The sequence below is a fragment of the Macaca nemestrina genome, chromosome 1 (assembly GCF_043159975.1).
Source record: "Macaca nemestrina isolate mMacNem1 chromosome 1, mMacNem.hap1, whole genome shotgun sequence".
In the NCBI taxonomy this organism is placed as follows: domain Eukaryota; kingdom Metazoa; phylum Chordata; class Mammalia; order Primates; family Cercopithecidae; genus Macaca; species Macaca nemestrina.
In genome coordinates, this window is record NC_092125.1 from 39,709,658 (window position 1) to 39,730,677 (window position 21,020).

Genomic DNA, 21,020 nt, shown 5'->3' on the forward strand with positions numbered 1-21,020 from the left:
CACATGGAGGTGTTCTGCATTGGCTTGTAGGATAGATGGATGCACTGAGATGAGAAAAGCAAGAGGAGAGGTTGAGTATCTCCCAGCTCTGCCCCCTACTAGCTATGTAAATTAGGTAATTTACTTAACCTCTTTAAGCCATAATTCTATATCTTCCAAATGCAGAACTCGTACCCATCTCATATTTTTTTGTTATGAGAAGCCAAAAAAATCATCTCCATAAAGCACACAGCACAATGCCTGGTGTTTTTAGCTTGCCTAATAACTGTGACCTAGTTAAAGGAGGTTAGGGATAAATGTTAAAGATGGAGAGAACAGAAATTCAGGGGGCTCATGGTAGATGACAATGTAGGAAATGAGGTATGTATTCAAGTTGAAACTTAGAAAATCTGACGGAATTATATAGAAGAGTCAGTAAGAATACAGCAGATGGTGCCAGGCATGGTGGCTCACGCCTGTAATCCCAGCACTTTGGGAAGCCAAGGCAGGTGGATCACCTGAGGTCAGGAGTTCTAGACCAGCCTGGCCAACATGGTGAAACCCAGTCTCAACTGAAAATACAAAACTTAGCCAGGCATGGTGGCAGACGCCTGTAATCCCAGTTACTCGGGGGCGAGGCAGGAGAATCGCTTGAACCTGGGAGGAGGAGGTTGCAGTGAGCTGAGATCGCGCCATTGCACTCCAGCCCAGGGGACAAGAGCGAGACTTCATCTCAAAATAAATAAATAAATAAAATAATAATAGTAATAATACAACAGATGGTACCTAGTTGGGAAACTAGAATCTGATTCTGCATCAGAAGTTTTGGGAAAACAATTATTCTAAAAAGTACATAAACAAGTAAGGCCACAATCTTAGCACAACACCAAGGAGTAAAGCTCCGTTTCTCACATGACAGTTGAAAATAAGTCCTATATCTTTAGAGAAATCACCCCTAAATTAGTGTGTCCTTCTTTTTAGACTTTGACACTGCAAACATCTATTAAATATTTGCTATCTTCTAGGCATTATGTCATCATAAAGGCCTTTGAATATCACTAAGAAGCCCACAGTTGCCAGGCTGATATGCAAGGAGCTTGGCAATTGTAACTCCTGTCCTCACAACAAGAAATAAACTGAAAACCAGTAATTCTTCTTAGATCCATCAGAGAATTAAAGTCACAAAGCCAACTATTAAATACATCCTTAAAATTGGAGAGACAGATGAATATAGAGAACTGCGGCTTACCTGGAGCAGAAGCTGCTGCCAGAGACAGGTAGGAGCATTTAAGGGAAATCGACTAATTGCTGGAGACTTAATGTAAACCAGCTTGAGAGATAAAACTTCGGGTGCCTCACTTTAGGGTGGATCTCTACACTTTCATGAATTTTACCTTCAGGAATTTCACCAGATTCTTGGGATGAAGATTGAGGAAACCCTGCCCCAACTTAAAACATAAAAAAAAGCGCCCAACATAAAAAAAATGCATTTTCCCCAATATAAAAGAAAGCAAAAGCACACACACTTATGGGGAAGCCTGAGACCAGCTAGGTAGAACCCAGTGTTAACCAGAGGTGGCCACAGAGTTGACTCTTTCAAAATCAACTCACAGTTGTTTGGGTTATCCAACAGGTAATGCTGGGAATTTCAGGGGGCTATTATGGTTGAGAACTGGTAAAGCAGGTCAAGGTCACAAGAAATTATGATGAACACATCATAGACAGTGAGAAGGGAAATAAGTGAGATTGGGAGTAGGCAGGATGGGATGGTGGAATTAGAGAGGTCAAAGAACTGAGTTCACAAGATGGCCAACTAGAAACAGCAGTGATCAGAGTCTCCCACTGAAAAGAATGATTAGGCCGGGCAGGGTGGCTCGTGCCTGTAATCCCATCACTTTGGGAGGCTGAGGCAGGCAGATCACTTGAGGTCAGGAGTTCGAGACCAGCCTGGCCAACATGGTGAAACCCAGTCTCCGCTAAAAATACGAAAAACCAACCAGGCGTGGTGGCAGCTGCCTGTAATCCCAGCTATTCGGGAAGCTGAGGCAGGAGAATCGCTTGAGCCCGGGAGTCAGAGGTTGCAGTGAGCCAAGATCACACCATTGCATTCCAGCCTAGGTGACAAGAGCAAAACTCCATCTCAAAAAAGAGAAGAAAAGAAAAGAACCGTTATACCGTGTGAATCCTGCACTGGCAATCAAGGTATCCAGCTTCTGTCATCAGAACTGACTAGACGGCTGGTGTGATCCACAGAGAGGAAGGAAGGGCAATGTGGTGCAGTGGCCCACCCGAGAGCCACACGAGGCAGGTGAGTCCCCATCCCCCAGTCAAGGGACGTGGTAAGTGAGCGTGCTACCCAGCTGGGGAAACCATGCTTTTTCCACGGAACTGTGCAATCCACGGATCAGAAGATCCCACTTGCAAACCCACCCTCTACCATGACCTAGGGTCCCAATCCCGGACCTGCACAGATTCTCAACAGCCTCTCAGCTAGAATCTGCTTAAGCCTGGTGAGTTCCCGGGGAAAGGGGCAACCAGCACCAAAGCTGCTACTGCTTATCTAAGCCATTTGAGCTCCTTAGGGGAGGGACAGCAACCAGCACTGGAACTCATAGCTGCCTACTATGCTAAGCTCCCTGGGCTCCATCTCTGTAGCTCCAGGCCACGCTTCTCCCCTGCTGGAGCCAGGGAGGCCGGACGGCTTGATCCCAAAAGGTGTCCTCCACAGACCAACACACCAGATATGGCAAACTGCAGTTAGAGTGTCTCTTCAGGCCTGACCCTGACCCATCTTTCCTCACTGGGTGGGCCCTGGGCCCTCCCTGCAGGAACTCTAACAACTCCAGCCAGAGGCTCAGGGACAGAACCCTGATCTCCCTGGGCCTGAGCCCCTAGGGGGAGTGGTGGCTGCAGTCTCTGCAGACTAGCAGACTTAGCCTTTCTTCCTGGTATGTCTGAGGAATCCAGGCAGCACAAACAAGTGGATTTCCCTCTAGTGAAGCACACTCCCTCCACCAAGGGACAAAGAGCTTTGTTAAATGGGTCCTGTTTCCCATGCCACCCACCTGGGTGAGACCCTCCAACAGGGGTTGCCAAACACCCTACACAGGAGTGATCCTACTGGCATCAGGCTGGTGCCTCTTGAGGTCAGAGATCCCAAAAGAAGAAACAGGCACCCATCTTTGCTGTTCTCCAGCCTTCTTGAGTGGCATCTCCAGGTGCAGGAGGTAACCAGATGAATAGGGCCTGAAGTGAACCCCCAGCAAATTGCAGCAGCCCTACAGAAGAGGGACCTGACCATTGAAAAAAAAACAAACAGAAAGCAAGAACACCACCATCAACAACAATAAAAGTCCCTACAAAAACCCCATCCAAGGGTCAGCAGCCTCAAAGATCGAAATTAGACAAACTCATGAAGAAACAATGAAAAAATGCTGAAAACCCAAAAGGCCAGAGTGCCTCTTCTCCTCCAAATGATCACAGTGCCTCTCCAGCAAGGGCACAGAACTGGACGGAGGATGAGATGGATAAATTGACAGAAGGAGGCTTCAGAAGACAGGTAATGAAAAACTACACTGAGCTAAAGGAGTATGTTGTAATCCAATGCAAAGAAGCTAAAAACCTTGATAAAGGTTAGCAGAACTGCTAACTAGAATAACATGTTTAGACAGAAACATATATGACCTGATGGAGCTGAAAAACACAGCACAAAAACTTAAATGAAGCATACACAAGTATCAATAGCTGAATTGACTGAGTGGAAGAAAAGATATCAGAGTTTGAAGACCATCTTGTTGAAATAAGGGATGCAGACAAGAATAGAGAAAAAAGAATAAAAAGGAATGAAGAAATCCTCCAAGAAATATGGGACTACATAAAAGGACCAAACCTATGACTGATTGGAGTACCTGAAGGAAAGGGGCAGAATGGAAACAAGCTGGAAAACACACTTCAGGATATTATCCGGGAGAACGTCCCCAACCTGGAAAGACAGGCCAACATGCAAATTTAGGAAATACAGAGAACATCACTAAGATATTCCATGAGACACATAATCATCAGATTCTCCAAAGTCAAAATGAAGAAAAAAAAAATGTTAAGGGCAGCCAGAGAGAAAGGCCAAGTCACCTACAAAGGGAAGCCCATCAGACTAATAGTGGACCTCTCAGCAGAAACCTTACAAGCCAAAAGACATTGGGGGCCAATATTCAACATTCTTAAAGAAAAGAATTTTCAACCCAGAATTTCATATCCAGCAAAACTAAGCTTCATAAGCAAAGGAGAAATAGAATCCTGTCCTGATAAAAAAAAATGATGGGGATTTCATCACCACTAGGCCTGCCTCGCAAGAGAGTTCCTGAAGGAAGCACTAAATATGGAAAAGAAAAACTGGTACCAGCCCCTACAAAAACACGTCAAAATATAAAGATCAATGATATGATAAAGAAACTGCATCAACCAGTGTGCAAAATAACCAGATAGCATGACAACAGGATCAAATTCACACATAACAATATTAACCTTAAATGTAAATGGATTAAATGTCCCAATTAAAAGATACAGACTGGCAAATTGGATAAAGAGTCAAGACCCATCAGTGTGCTGTATTCAGGAGACCCATCTCACAAGCAAAGACACACATAGGCTCAAAATAAAGGGATGGAGAAAAATTAACCAAGCAAATGGAAAGAAAAAAAAAAAAAAAGAAAAGCAGGGGTTACGAAGAAGGGCATTACATAACAGTAAAGGGATCAATTCAACAAGAAGAGCTAATTATTCTAAATATGTATGCACCCAATACAGGAGCACCCAGATTCATAAAACAAGTTCTTAGAGACCCACAAAAAGACTTAGATTCCCACACAATAATAGTGGGAGACTTAAACACCCCACTGTCAATATTAGATCAACATGACAGAAAATTAACAAGGATATTCAGGACTTGAACTCAGCTCTAGACCAAGCAAACAGAATATACATTCTTCTCAGCATCACATGGCACTTATTCTAAAATCCACCACATAATTAGAAGTAAAACATTTCTCAGCAAATGCAAAAGAACTAAAATCATAACAGTCTCAGACCACAGTGCCATAAAATTAGAACTCAGGATTAAGAAACCCACTCAAAACCATACAATTACATGGAAATTGAACAACCTGCTCCTGAATGACTCCTGAGTAAATAATGAAATTAAGGCAGAAATCAAGAAGTTCTCTGAACCTAATGAGAAAATAGAGACAACACACCAGAATCTCTGGGACAGAGTTAAGCAGTGTTAAGAGGGGAATTTATAGCATAAAATGCCCACATTAGAAAGCTAGAAAGATCTCATATTGACACCTTGACATCACAATTTGAAAAGCTATAAAAAAAAATGAGTTCATGTCTTTGTAGGCACATGGATGAAGCTGGAAGCCATCATTCTCAGCAGACTAACACAGGAACAGAAAACCAAACACTACATGTTCTCACTCGTAAGTGGGAGTTGAACAGTGAGAATACATGGACACAGGGAAGGGAACATCACACACTGGGGCCTGTCAGTGGGGTTGGGGACAAAGGTAGGGAGAGCCTTAGGAGAAATACCTAATGTAGATGGTGGGTTGATAGGTGCGGCAAGCTGCCATGGCACATGTATACCTATGTAACAAACCTGTGTGTTCTCTACATGTATCCCAGAACTAAAATTTAGAAAAACAACAACAAAAACACTTAAAAGAGCTAGAGAAGCAAGAACAAACAAATCCAAAAGCTAGCAGAAGACAAGAAATAACTAAGATCAGAGCAGAATTGGAGGTGATAAACACAAAAACACCCTCCAAAAAACAAAAAACAAAAAAAATCAATGAATTCAGGAACTGTTTTTTGAAAAGATTAACAAAATAGACTGCTAACCAGACTAATAAAGATGAAAAGAGAGAATAATCAAATAGACACAATAAAAAATGATATAGGGGATATCACCACCGACCTCATAGAAATACAAACTACCATCAGAGAATGCTATAAACACCTCTATGCAAATAAACTAGAAAATCTAGAAGAAATTGATAAATTCCTGGACACATACACCCTCCAAAGACTAAACCAGGAATAAGTCAAATCCCTGAATAGACCAAAAACAAGTTATGAAATTGAGGCAGTAATTAATTAATAGCCTACCAACCAAAGAAAGCCCAAGACCAGACAGATTCACAGCCAAGTTCTACGAGAGATACAAAGCAGAGCTGGTACTGGTACCATCCCTTCTGAAACTATTCCAAACAATTGAAGAGGCAGGACTCCTCCCTAGCTCATTTTATGAAACCAGCATCATCCTGATCCCAAAACCTGGCAGAGACATAACAAAAAAAGAAAGCTTCAGGCTAATATTCCTGATGAACATCAATGTGAAAAGCCTCAATAAAATACTGGCAAACTGAATCCAGCAGCACATGAAAAAACTTATCCACCACAATCAAATCGGTTTCATCCCTGGAATGCAAGGCTGGTTCAACAAACACAAATCAATAAATGTAATCCATCACATAAACAGAACAAAAGACAAAACCACACGATTATCTCAATAGATGCAGAAAAGGCCTTTGATAAAATTGAACATATTTTCATGCTAAAAACTCTCAATAAACTAGATATTGATGGAACACATCTCAAAATAATAACAGCTATTTATGACAAACCCACAGCCAATATCATAATGGGGAAAAGCTGGAAGCATTCCCTTTGAAAGCTGGCACAGGACAAGGATGCCCTCTCTCACCACTCCTATTCAACATAGTATTGGAAGTTCTGTCCAGGGCAATCAGGCAAGAGAAAGAAATAAAGGGTATTCAAATAGGAAGAGAGAAAGTCAAATTGTCTGTTTGTGGATGACATGATTCTACATTTATAAAACCCCATCATCTCAGCCCCAAACTCCTTAAGCTAATAAGCAACTTCAGCAAAGTCTCAGGATACCAAATCAATTTGCAAAAATCACAATCATTCCTTTACACCAACAATAGACAAGCAGAGAGCCAAATCATGAATGAACTCCCATTCATAATTGCTACAAAAATAATATCTAGTAATACAGCTAACAAGAGATGTGAAGGACCTCTTCAAGGAGAACTATGAACCACTGCTCAAAGAAGTAAGAGAGGACACAAACAAAAGGAAAAACATTCCATCTTCATTGATAAAAAGAATCAATATCATGAAAATGGCCATATTCTCCAAATTAATTTCTAGATTCAATGCTATTCCCGTCAAACTACCATTGACTTTCTTCACAGAATTAGAAATAAACTATTTTAAATTTCATATGAAATCAAAAAAGATCCTGTATAGCCAAGACAATCCTAAGCAAAAGGAACAAAGCTGGAGGCTGTTCTGACTTCAAACTGTACTGTAAGACTACAGTAACTAAAACAGCATGGTACTGGTACCAAAACAGACACATAGACAAATGCAACAGAACAAAGACTTCAGAAATAACACCACACATCTACAACCATCTGATCTTTGACAAACCTGACAAAAACAAGCAATGGGGAAAGGATCTCATATTCAACAAATAGTGCTGGGAAAACTGGCTAACCATATGCAGAAAACTGAAACTGGACCACTTCCTTACACCTTATACAAAAATTAACTCAAGGTGGATTATAGACTTATGTGTAAAACCCAAAATGATAAAAACCCTAGAAGAAAATCTAGGCAATACCATTCAGGGAATAGGCATAGGCAAAGACTTCTTGACTAAAACATCAAAAGCAATTGCAACAAAAGCCAAAATTGACAAATGGGATCTAATTAAACTAAAGATCTTCTGCACAGCAATAGAAACTATCATCTGAGTGAACAGGCAGCCTAAAGAATGGGAGAAAATTTTTGCAATCTATCCATCTGACAGAGGTCTAATATTCAGAATTTACAAGAAACTTAAGCAAAGTTACAAGAAAAAAACAACTTCATCAAAAAGTAGACAAAAGATATGAACAGACACTTCTCAAAATAAGACATTTACACAGTCAAAAAACATATTAAAAAAAAGTTCAACATTACTGATCATTAGAGAAATGCAAATCAAAACCACAATGAGATACCATCTCACACCAGTCAGAATGGCAATTATTAAAAAGTCAAGAAACAATAGATGCTGGCAAGGCTGTGGAGAAATAGGAACACTTTTATACTATTGGTGGGAATGTACATTAGTTCAACCATTGTAGAAGACTGTGTGGCGATTCCTCAAGGATCTAGAACCAGATATACCATTTGACCCGGCAATCCCATTACTGGGTATATACCCAAAGGAATATAAATCATTCTACTATAAAGAGTAGACTATTCTACTCTTTATTTTGTAAATATTCTTTATATATATATCTTTTTAAAATATTAAAAATATTTATAAATATTCTATTTATAGAAACATTCTACTATAAAGCACACATATGCTTTTTGAAGCACTGTTTACAAAAGCAAATTCATGGAACCAACCCAAATGTCCATCAGTGGTAGACTAGATAAAGAAAAATAAATAAAATGTGGTATATATACACCATGGAATACTATGCAGCCATAGAAAAGAATGAGATCATTTTCTTTGCAGGGACATAGATGAAGCTGCAAGCCATCATTCTCAGCAAACTAGCACACAAACAGAAAACCAAACACTTCATGTTCTTACTCATAAGTGGGAGTTGCACCATGACAACATATGAACATGGAGAGAGGAACAACACACTCCAGGGCCTGTTGGTGGGTGGGAGGATAGGGGAGGGAACTTAGAGGATGGATCAATAGGTGCAGCAAACCACAATAGCACATGTATACCTATGTAATAAACCTGCACATTTTGCACATGTATCCCAGAACTTAAAGTAAAATAAAATTTAAAAAACTGAGCTCATGATGGAGTGCAGAGCAAAGGTGAGTATGGGTGGTATAAATCATAAAAAAGAAAGGATGTTTAAAGTCTGGAGGTACAATAAATGTGAGTAATGTAGAGTTCAATTAGTTTGTATATACTAGGATAGAAAAATGGGGAGGGACATATTCAAAGGCATCTGTGTGACTGAATGTGTAAATCAAAGGACATGTTCTATGGGTAGAGGATAACTTGCTATCTTTACACATTTACTTTTTATTGTTTTAGAGTGATTTTTGATCCTCTGATGCAGATACCTCCTGTCTCCATGTTTTACCTATTACATCAGACTATGACTGTAGCTTTTTAGGTAATAAGAAATTTTTTCAAACTATGGAAAAGGGGAAAGGGCATAATAAACACTTTGGACTTAAGTCATTGTGATGGATTATCTTGCCACTTGGTTTGAAATCTAAGTTTGCAAATCAGAAAGGCAAAACATGCTGAAGCATCAACAGCTGTGAGCTGGGCAGGTCACTTCTGCAAGGGTTTGATCACTCAAGTGGTAGAAAAGGAATCGTCAGGGAAATGTGTATGGTCAGCAGCAGAAAGTACCAGATGACAATGCTTATTTAGAATTTGAGGTTTGATGCTTGGGAAATGTGAAATAATAGGCCACATGAATCATTATCACCTAGGCTGACATCGCTCTTACTTCAGAATAGACAATTGCCTATGTGGTGTGAATTGAGGGACATCACAAGGAAATATCATGAAATCTTACACTACTAGAACCAAAAGAGACCTTAGAAGTCACCTAGTCTAGAAGTTCTCTCCCTGTGTGCTATGGGTGTGCCTCAGCCTTTAGGGAAGACTCTAGAAGCCTCATTTCCAGGGGTGCAGTACAAAAATTACTTTCTATGTGTGTTATGATGGGAAAAGGCTTGTGGGTACTAAGTGGTGCAACCTCATCACAGTCCATGTGAAAAATCTGAAAGAAATGAGGTGAAAGAGCTTGGCAAGTTGTTTTGGGTAATTAGAACTGTGATCCAGATGTCCTGAATCTGCTTCTGAATACACTGTCTTAGCTCTTCCTCTGCTGACTTGAAAGTTCCTCCACAGTAGAGGAACATTCTGTTAAGTTAGAGCCTAGCCTTTTAATAATTAAATGTAAAGTCAGTGCCCTTCCAAAACCCTCCAAAGACTTCCCATTGCACTTATAAAATTTAAACTTCTCATCAGGGGCTACAAAGCACTGCATGACTTTACTGTAGCCCACCTCTCCGGGCTTATCCCCTCCACTCTCCTTACTCATCACACCACAGCCATCCTCACTTCCTTTCCTTTCCTATCCAAGTTCCACCTCAGAAACTCTACACTTGGTCTTCCTTCTGCCTGGAACACTCTTTTCCCAGATTTTGCTCTGCTTCATTCAGGGGAAGATTCAAATGTTGCCTCCTCAATGAAGCCCTCCCTACTTAGCCCAGCTTAACTAATGATTCTATTACATTACCTTCTTTATTTTCTTCATAGAACCTACTATCACAAATGGTCTTGTTTATGTACTTATTGACTGTCTCTCCCCCTAGAAGGTAAGCAGGGACCTTGTCTAAATTGATCCCTAGAATAAGGCTTAGCACATGGTAGGCATTTCAGTACTTCTGTGAATTAATGAGTAATATATTATTTGCCTAGGATACTTCACATTTCCTATATTATTTGCTTATATTATTGCCTATATTATTTGCCTAGGATACTTCATATTTTAATACTTAGTATTTTAATAGAAATTTTAATAGAAAATGTGAAGTATCCTAGGCAAATAACATATAGTCATTATCAGTTATTAATAGATTATTAGGAAATTGTTTATCAGCTTATTTCCAGGGCTCCAGCTAGCAGGGATTCATGATTATCTCTAGCAGCTCAGGGGAGAAACTAAAGAGGATTAAATAGGACTGCAGATTGGTAAAGAGGTTTTGTTATGGGTAAGTAGGAAAAACAGAGGCCCAGTTGGGAGAAACTGCCAGGATGAGGGTGCACACAGGTCAATGACATTAGAAGGGGCTTCTAGAAAGGAGAGGAGATTGCTATCATGACAAGTCACTCTGTTCGCTGGTGTGCTCAAAGCTGACCCCAAACATGGGCATTTATGGAGGCAGAGTGGAGCCAGAAACATCAGGACAGTTGTTCCAACGTAAATGTGGCTCTCTTTCAACAACTCACCTGTGTAGTATCCAAATGCCTGCCATTGGCCATCGGGATTCCTGCCACCCTGTACCACTTACTAGGAGGAAATTCAGAGAACTGTTGTAAGCAGTTAATGTAAGCTGGAAGAAGAATCTAAAGAAATGGATTTCTAAAACCTCTGGAGGCCTCTTTCTAAAACCACTCAGAAGGTAAAGATAGAAAAAGGAAAACGGAGAGAGAGATGCCAAAGGAATGAGAGTGGGAGGTAGAAAGAGACGTTCCTTCAGGAGTTCAATAAGAATAATGTTAAGGCTTTTGGAAATGATTAACAACAGTGACAGCTCTATTCAGAAGTGAAATGAATAAATATTAGAGCTACCCCACAACATCTAGGTGGGAAGCACTTGACAGACATCAGCTCTAAATGCACCACTCACAGCTGCATGGATGGAAAAGCCAAAGGTTCCCGAGTTTCATAGTCTCTCAAATTTTCTGTTGAATCTCTCTTGATGGTTCTTTTGGGATAGGGCTGTCCCTTCCCGTTTGACTATTTTGCAGGCCTGTGGCACAGACTTACATAAGGCATATGCAGAGAAATAACAGGATTTCTGGGAAGCAGCACTTAAAGGCTTATTTTTTTAAAACTGCATTGCTATATTTAGGGAAATGATTCAGAAGACACCCCCACTCCATCACATGCACACCTCTCTGTCTAGTGTTCCATGCACGTTTGACTGTTTTTCTTGGCATTTTATGTTTTTTCTAATTTCAGTATAGGGTTTTGCATCTGTCCATAAAGGTTCTTTCTGTAGCAATCATTTTTGCCCTTTTTAAAAAGGTGATGTGCTGGCTTGGGCTATCATGAATAAAATATAAAGCACCGTATGACATCTCCTCACATGGATCCAAAGTTTGGGAACTGCATGGTTCATGAGGGAAAATGTGTTCTCTAAAGGCCTGGGAAGGTTTGGAGTAATTCTTCTTGTCACAGGACATCAATCTTTGAAATGTCAAGCTAAAAACAAGCTCTTGACATCATATTAGTGCTATTGGCTCATTCAGCAGGTTCTCTCCCCATTGCCTGGGATGCAGAGGCTGTGGTGATTTTCTGTGGAAAAAAGCACAGCAAGGAGAGGTCTAGGTTCTAATCCCAGAGGCACTGCTAATAAGGTAAATGTCTCTGAGTGTGGTTTTTTTTTTGTTTTTTTGTTTTTTGTTTTTTAAACAGTCTCTTTCTGTTGCCCAGGCTAAAGGGCAGTGGCGCGATCTTGGCTTACTGTAACCTCCACCTCACGGGTTCAAGTGAATCTCGTGCCTCAGCCTCCCAAGTAGCTGGGGTTACAGGCATGCGCCACCACGCCTGGCCTTGCTATTTCCTCTTATAGCCTCATTTTCCTCATGTGTAAAATGAGAGAATTGAACGGTATCAGCCCTTCCCACACTGACCCACAGAACTCTAGTGAGAATACACAATATACACGTATGTCCCTTCTTTTGGTCATTCATAAGGCTCATTAGCACTTTAAAGACTCAGTATGTCCTATAATAGTAATAAAACTTTGTTGATTACATTATTTTCCAAACTAACTTGCCCATGAAACAGCCTCTGAACCTCTCTTTCCTCTTCCCTGACACCCTTTAACCTCTATCTCATTGGGCCCTAGTGTTCTAAGGAACCTATTAATTAGATGATTTTGTGGGCTCCTTTCAGCTCCAGATTCAGTTTGGTTCTGCCTTAAGGCCCTACTTCTTGCCAAACATGTGTTGGTGCAATGAGAAGGGACATGTCCCCTGCCTCCAAGTTGCTCACAGTCATGGTCTATTCTGGTCCCTGTGATAGAAGAGCAAGTTGTCTAATTAGCCGAGGACATCACTTTGAAGGGTGAGCAGAATGCCCAGAAGCTGAAGATTGCTTATAGTTCATTGGCTGATAAATAGCTTGCTCTGTGCTTTAGATGTTTACTTATGAGTTCACCAGAAATATGTGAATGTATGATGAAATATTAAAGAGAAACTGTGTCATTGTTTCCCCCAAGAAATCCCCTGAGAGAGCTCTGTGCTGGTATTGGAGAAGACCATGATCAAATTTGCCCATTGGGATAAAATGACAGTTGCCAAGGATCATGCAGGTAAGTGTCGGGAGCTTCTGCCCAGAATGGGCATGTCTGAAATCATTTGAGGGGAAAAACTGCACAGAGAACAGGAAGATTCTTGTTTGGTGGTAGAGCAGCTTTAAATTTGTTCCAGAATATTTTATGAAAACATTTCTCTGATTTGGAATTCTCTCTTCTGGACAAAGCAAATGCAAATCTGCCTCAAGCTTTACCACTAATGGTACCACCCACCAAGTCTCCATATGGCCCCGTGACTAAGGACATTTGTTTTAACTTTAAAGTGGTCCCTAACTGTGCCATAGGCACAGTAGTACATGATATCAAGCTACTAGAGATATGGCTTGGGGTGGGGGGTGGGGGAAAGACAGAGAAAGAAAAAGCAGGCAGAAATGCTGCTCTGTGCTACACTGATGACAGATGGATCACCTATGGCATGTGGAACATTTCCTAAACCACAGCTCGCCTCTAACAAGAACGCAGAAAGAAGGGCTCTCTCTGCCCTTCTTCCAATACAGTGTTAACAGAGATGACATTTGATTTGGAAGAGGAGTAAATAAAAATGAAACAAAAATGTGGGGAGACTGTGGGATGGGAGGAAGGCAACTGATGAGCAATTGGACCACAAGGTGATAACACTGAGCACATGTAAATTAGAGAGAATTTCAGTAGAGATGGATTCAATTTCAAGTCCAGGGAAATCAAATGCCCACTCTTGCTACCCCCCATATGTGTGGCAGCAGGCAAGAGAGAACATTGTTCCCTAAAAGGAGAGTGGGATGTTAGAGAAGTGGGAGAGAGAGAAATAGGAGCTATTCTGCGACTGTGTGTTTCCTAAACTGGATGACCACAGGTGCTGCAGGGAGCTATGCTAAGCCTGCCTGGGGAGGGGCACTCGATTTCCTGATGAGCCTTCTCATCAGGCTTCTGTGAGGCTGGAGAGGTGGGCTGTTTATGCTGCTGCAGCTTTGGCAGGCTGATGTCTTTCAGGGAGAAAATGGGAGTACGGCCAGGAGGCAGTGCCAGCATGGCGTTGAGGCCCAGTTGGCACTCAGGTCCTAGGGTGCCAGGAGAGCCAAGCAGCTGGTGTATCTTAACTCCTCTATGAATCCCCTTTCTGACGTTACCTCCTTCCTCTCTTGCCCCTCCTTTCACAACCCATTTTCCAATCTTGTTGAGATGTTGGATTTTTCTTTCCTTTTTTGTTTTTCTTCTCTTCTTGGCCCATTTTCTCACTGTCCTGCTCAGACCCACAGCCAATCTCGCCAGCAACTGTCTTGTCAGCACGTTACATAACTTTGTGTCTTTGTCTTTATCCTGTGCTCACTCTGCAGACTTTAACCCCAAGAAAACCCAGCAAATGTTTTTTTCTGCTTGCATGGCTGATTGCTAAAGAATCTGTTTCAGCTGAGTCCCCCAGCATCCCTGGCATTCCTTTCCGTCGATACTCCTGTCTCCCTTTTCCTTGTAGAGGCCACTTGGCATTGCCCTCCCCACCTTAGCTCCCCGTCTTAGCAGATGGCCTTGCTTCTATCTGCATACAGGGCAATAGAAAGGGAAACCAGGCAGCTGGATCTGGTTTCATGGAAGATCTTTTCATCAGTGGAAAGCCTTAATGAACTTGGATTTACAAAGGAAGGCTTAGACCAGAAAGGAGAGTAAGGGATAGGAACAGTTGCCTAACATAATAGAGTAGAAAAAATTAGCATTCTGAAGGACAAGGAGAGGAATAGGGAGGAGTCGGCAAGTTGGCCAAACTGACACTCAAGAGAAACCGCAAGTGCAAAATCCCAGTATGGAAAACAAAGGCTTTTAAGAACAAGAGTGGATAAATACGCCTTCTTTGCCTCCCATCAAAGGCCTCTGTAAAGTCTATCACAAATATAAGTGCTTTGTGAGAATGTGGTTTTGTAGAATTTAAGGAAGGAACACTTTTCTATCTGGGGCAATGAAGCATAGACATCAGAGCGCTATTATTGAGACCCAGAGGAATCTATGAAAATGCGAGCCCGGGACTCTGTACAAATTTTGGGGAGGCCTTAATAACTTTCACTTGTTTGAAATACTGAAGCACTCTTGTCTCAGTTTAAAGGGGAAGAGAGGACCCCCGCAAATGGATATCTGGATTAAACAGGAAAACAAAAACAAAAAACATGCCTTCAAGAGTAAATTTCTTCAACTCTGCTCCCATTCCACAATCATATCTTCAGCTATACCTATCTTACCTCAGTTTCATTCATCTCAAAGAAGAGGTAGAGGCAGTGTGATTTGAGAGAAAAAGAACGTGAACAAACAGACCTGGACAAAACTAAACAAAAGGAAAAAACGGATTTGGCTTTTGAATCTTAACTCAAACCTGACTAGCTGTGTGGCTTTGGGCAAGTTGCTTAACCTCTCTGAGCTAAGGTCAACTTTCACATCTATAAAATGAGGAATAAAACCCTTTTAGAGTTGTTAGGTTTAAATGACAATGTATGATAGCAACTCCACAGTCCCTCCCTAAGAGAGGTCAAGCATAAGCTCTACCCCAACTCTAAGATCCCAGTTCTTCTACCTGCTAAGGACAGGGCCCAGCAGGAAGCCCCAGACACTCATGCCTCCATACCCCCAAATGCTCACAGCTCAACACTCAAAGTTTCTCATCAACATCTGCCTTGAGTCCGCTGGAACCAATCTCATTATGGCGTTTGTCCCTGTTTGTGTTACCTGCCCCAAGAAGTTGCTGGTTCCCAGGACACACTTACTTCCCATCTTTTTATCCCTAGATGACTCTGTACAACCCAATTCTATCCCCACATCCCACCCCTCCTGAGCTCCCCAAACCTTCCACTGTGCCCTCTTGAATTCATGATCCATCATTAGCAAAAATCCCCCCGTCTCCAGCCTCTTCTCTGAACATTCACTTTCTTGCTCTAACCAAAACTTGGCTCTCCCCAGAGGACACTGCCTCCAGTAGCGCAAAGGCTGCTTTTCCTCCCACGGCCCTCAGACTTCTGGGCTTGAAGGCAGGATGAGGTCCTCCTTGCTGCTCATCACAACTTCCAGACCATTCTCCCTCTCTCCTCCCAAAATACCCCTGCTTTGAATCATATGTCATCAGACTATATCACCCACTACCCTTCATTGCAACTATAACTTACTGACATTTGTCTCACTGTCATTTTCTCCAACATTACTTCTATCTTGAGTTTTGGTGGTTTTAATATACCACCTGAAGAAACTTCATGTGTCATGGCCACTCACTTCACTCAATGTCCCTGCATTGGTGGTCTTGTCCTCCACTCTCCCTCATAACTCTCATAGTGACACACTGGGCCTTATCATAACAAATTACCGTGACTATTCCATGATACTCCCTCCCTGATCACTGTTATGTTTTTAGCTCTTTCTAGAGCCCTAGATACAAAAAATCCTCTGCACACCACCACCCCCACACACAGGACCTATAATCCATTGATCCTGCCACCATTTTATTGTCCCCACCCACTTTATTTCCTCTTCTCTTCCCTCCTAAACCAGCTTAGATCCATAGTCAGTCATTAGTCACTTCTGTGTATATATCCTCACTTTCCATGTCTCTCTTCATTATATTTGCTTGGCTAAATTCCAAATTTGATTATTTCTCATTTTTGCTGCTTTGGCCTATGAAGTCAGTCCAGCTAGAAGTGGCTGGAAACATAAAAAGCCATGCTGGCATGTCTTTCTTTAAATTCAACTCTTGACCTCAAGGAGGTCCATAAAGCTGCCTGACAACCATACTGTATTTCTCTAGTACATTCACCCTCCCACTCTACTAGATGATTATTTCGCACCTTCTTCTTTCTCCTCACACATCCAACACCTCTGCCCCCACTCGCAGCAGACAACCTTGCTTCTTACTTTCCTGGCAAAACTGGAGCAATCAGAAGAGAACTTCCACAAACTCCTACTCCCTCAATCTACCCACCTTCCACCATCTGCACCCATATATTCTGCCTTCCTGCTGTTACTAAAGATGAACCTATGCTCCTCTTTCAAGCCAATCTTTCCCTCACGTAATTAAGAACACCTGACTGGGGTAAGTTGCATGTATATGTGTTGAAAGTGTGTGTGGTTTTAATTTCTTCCTGTTATAAACAAGACTGTTACGAGTAACGTAATGCCAAATATGCTGAATTTTGGATCATTTCCTTAGAATGGATTCCCAAAAAGATACAAGGATGAGGGCAAACCATATTTCTATTTTCATGGTAATATAGTATGTGCTGAGGGGAGTGGGAATCAGGGGAATAAGCTATCTCTGGCTCACTGTTGCATATGAGAGGGAAAAATTAACCTTATGAAAGAAAAACTTAAAATAGAGCTAAGCTACAATGAAAACATGAATAACACTTAGGAAATATTTCTGAGTTTATATGTTACAATGCAGTTAATCCAAATGATAACTTTTACATCTATTCCTTTCTCCAAAACAGTCAATTTTTCATGTTTACAATTTTGTTCAGAAACCAAATAATAAAGCAACAAAAACTAAAATATTAATTTTTGCTTGTACTATTGGTGCCAATTCACAGAAAACAATTCTGGAAAGGAGTTTCAGTGATGTGATTTTTCTCAATAAGTACTCCTGAAGTTGAATTACTAAACCTTCTTAATATTTCAAGAATTGCATAAGCACCTACAGAATTCCATGAAACCTTTGCTGATACTGGAGGGAGGTGAGTGGGAAGAAAATCAAATCACGTCTGTTGGCCACTTTCTTGCTGTACTTGTGTAGATTTTAGTTATTCATAGTGAGCAGTGTTGGTACTTCCTTGTAATTATTTTATTCAGATTTTTTCCATTACAAAAGCAATATATTTCCAGATAAAAGAGGTAATTTACCATTTATTTTCTAAAAGAAATTTCTTCTCTGTTCCTACATGCCGTCAAGTCTCAGTGAAGGAATAAAAATACATAAATCCCACAAGAAACAAGAGAACACAGAAGAAAACCATAGATAAGAAGAAAATTTGGCAAGTTTGAAAGATCTCATTTATGTCAAGTCCAAATACCAGATGGAGGAGTAGTGACTGACTGCAGAGTGGAGTAAGCCCAGCCCACATGCCTACAGCAGAAAGGTAACTTGCCCAGTGGGTTCCTGGGAGGACTTAGCATTTGGAAGACCCAGGCACTGCCAAAGATGAAGATGAGGCATAAGACTAAAAATAAAGGGCTTGGTTGAAACCTGTATGTAGTCGGATCCTCCCAAATCCCCTTCTCAAAACTATACAGGCCAGGCATGGTGGCTCACACCTGTAATCCCCAGCACTTTAGGAGGCCACAGCGGGCAGATCACAAGGTCAGGAATTCAAGACCAACCTGGCCAATTTGGTGAAACCTTGTCTCTACTAAAAATACAAAAATTACCTGGGTGTGATGGTGCGCACCTGTAGTCCCAGCTACTTGGGAGGCTGAGGCAGAAGAATTGCTTGAACCTGGGAGACAGAGGTCACAGTGAGCCAAGATTGAACCACTGCACTCCAGCCTGGGTGACAGAGCAAGACTTCGTTTCAAAACAACCACCACCACAAAAACAAAACAAACAACAAACAAACAAACAAACAAACAAAAAACACTGCACAACCAGATGACTAACCCCGCAAAAGATCAGAAGTTGATTCTCTAGCGAAATCGAATAAGGCTTCCAAATCTGGGGACACCAGGCATTGAAAATGCAGAATTTAGTGAAAGTTTGCACTTTAAATAACGAGACCCTTCCCACACCTTGCTCTCACAACACAGACAGATATATGTGCCATCCCACCTCCCAAAATATTGGAGGACTATTCTATTTGGATATTGAATAGCCCTAAAGGATTTTCATATATTGACACATGTGGGTCTCTCAATGAAGAGCTAACCTCTGCTTAATGGTCTACAAGACCCATCCATGCTTACAAAACTTTGTATCAAATTTTTAATACCTTATTTTTAGATTGAATGGTCAAAAAGCATAGGATATTTAAGGAGAGCCTCTAATATGCAAAAGAAAAACAACAAATGGGAAAAGGGAATTAGAAGAAAAACAGATTATACCAGCAAGGAATTATTATAATACTGAGAGGAGAAAAAATACTGCATTCATGAAGGCAGAATGCCATGAAAAAAAGAAAAAGCATTGTATTAGTTAAAATATAATAGGCTATGCTGTAGCAACACTCAATTTTCAATGATTGAGGACAACTGAAGTTTATTTCTCATTTATAGCAAGTCCAAAGCAATTATAAGTTGTTCTCCTTTATCTGGGACTCAGAGATGCAAGTTCGCTTGATTTTAGGACACCACCGTTTTTACATGTGGCTTATAAGGACACCAGAACAGGAGGCAAGAGGGATGGACCTAGGCACAGTACTTTTTAGCTGCCTCAGCCTGAAAGTGATGTATGTCACTTCTTCTCACAGACCACTCACCAGAACTAGTCACATGGCTCCAATCTAACTAAAGCCAGGAAATGTAGAGAAGCACATGGAATATTTGTTGAGCTTCACATGTCTGCAACAGGAACTATCAGAGAACAAGAAAAAGTCATGAAAATGAATAATGATAGCTGAAATTAAAGATTCAGTAGAAAATTTAGAAGATAAACTTGAGAAAACCTATCAGGAGATACAGTTGACCCTTGAACAACACAGGTTTGAACTGGGCAGATCCACTTACAAGCAGGTGGAAAATATAGTATTTGAGGAATACAAAAGCTGCTTATACTTTTTCTATATGTAGATTTCACAAGGCCAGCTGTGGAACTTGCATATATGTGAATTTTGGCATACAAGGGGGTCCTGAAAACAATCCCCTGTGCATCCTGAGGGATGACTGTACATTTTTAAATCACAGAGAAACAAAGAGATTTATAATCCATCCAATTATTAGGAATTATGAAGATTGCAGACAGAAGAATGGGAAGAAATTTTCTATAAATACCAAAAAATCATCCACAAACTAAAATATGCAAGTCTCCAAACTAAAAAGACCCACTAACACAGACACTCACCCTTTGTGCAAAAGCTATGAGGAGGAGTCATGTGACACAACACCCAACAGCCTGTGGTTGAAACAACAAACCCTCAGAAGTACGGCCTGCACTCGGTTTAATGGAAGGGAGCGGGATGACTGGCAAGTACGTTGCAGAGCCTGTTCAGTTCAGTGTAGGGTGTCATGCCTTTTATCACTTAACATTGTATAATAATCGTATTTCTATGGAACTTGATGACCTTCACAGCTATAACATTTAATGGTTACAAATATCCTATACGACAGACACACCATATTTTACTTAACCCCACTAGTTAGACTTTAATGTTGCTTCCAATCTTTTATTGTTCTAAATAAGATCATTGTGACTATCTTACTGAATAAATTTTAAGTTTTAAATTATTTCCTTAGGAGGGACACCCTAAAGCTGTAAATAAAGGGAGCAAACCTTATTATATTTCCATGATTCTTGGTGGATTTTACAGAAATCAACTTCTACAATTATTATCCCAACTCCTAATGCATGCAAGCATAAATGCACATACTCACATAGTCATTGGTATTGTATGTTTTTATTGAAAAGTATTTTGCTAACTTAAGAGGAAATGGATTTGTGTACATTTCTGTATATTTGTATATGATTTCATTGTAATGAATTATCTGTCTGTAGACATCACTTATCCATTCAGTGCTTACTGCTTTTATTGCTTTGTAGAAATACTCTATATTGATCCATCAGTTACTTATTTGCCTTTTAATATATCTGCCCTTAAAATCTTTAAATCAGTTGATCCTCTTTTAATGATTAATCACATATTTTTCTAGAAATTTCACAATCAATTACTTGTTTCACTGAGATTAAATTTTGTAAATGCAGGTCCTCAGTAAAA

The 21,020-nt window shown here is 40.7% G+C and overlaps 1 long non-coding RNA gene across 8 annotated transcripts in view; it reads left to right on the forward strand.

Moving 5' to 3' along the window:
• The first annotated feature begins 1,066 nt into the window (after positions 1-1,066).
• The window catches only part of LOC139357825 (uncharacterized), a 119,531-nt gene continuing 99,577 nt past the window's right edge, over positions 1,067-21,020 (forward strand). For 7 of the 8 annotated variants that reach the window (XR_011611665.1, XR_011611676.1, XR_011611679.1 and 4 more), the window contains exons 1-4: positions 1,067-1,256; positions 13,063-13,155; positions 17,691-17,834; positions 18,050-18,236. This is a non-coding gene — a long non-coding RNA (uncharacterized lncRNA). Of the gene's footprint in view, positions 1,257-2,092; positions 2,288-13,062; positions 13,156-17,690; positions 17,835-18,049; positions 18,237-21,020 lie in introns of all 8 variants that reach the window. The other variant, XR_011611680.1, reaches the window with a different exon arrangement.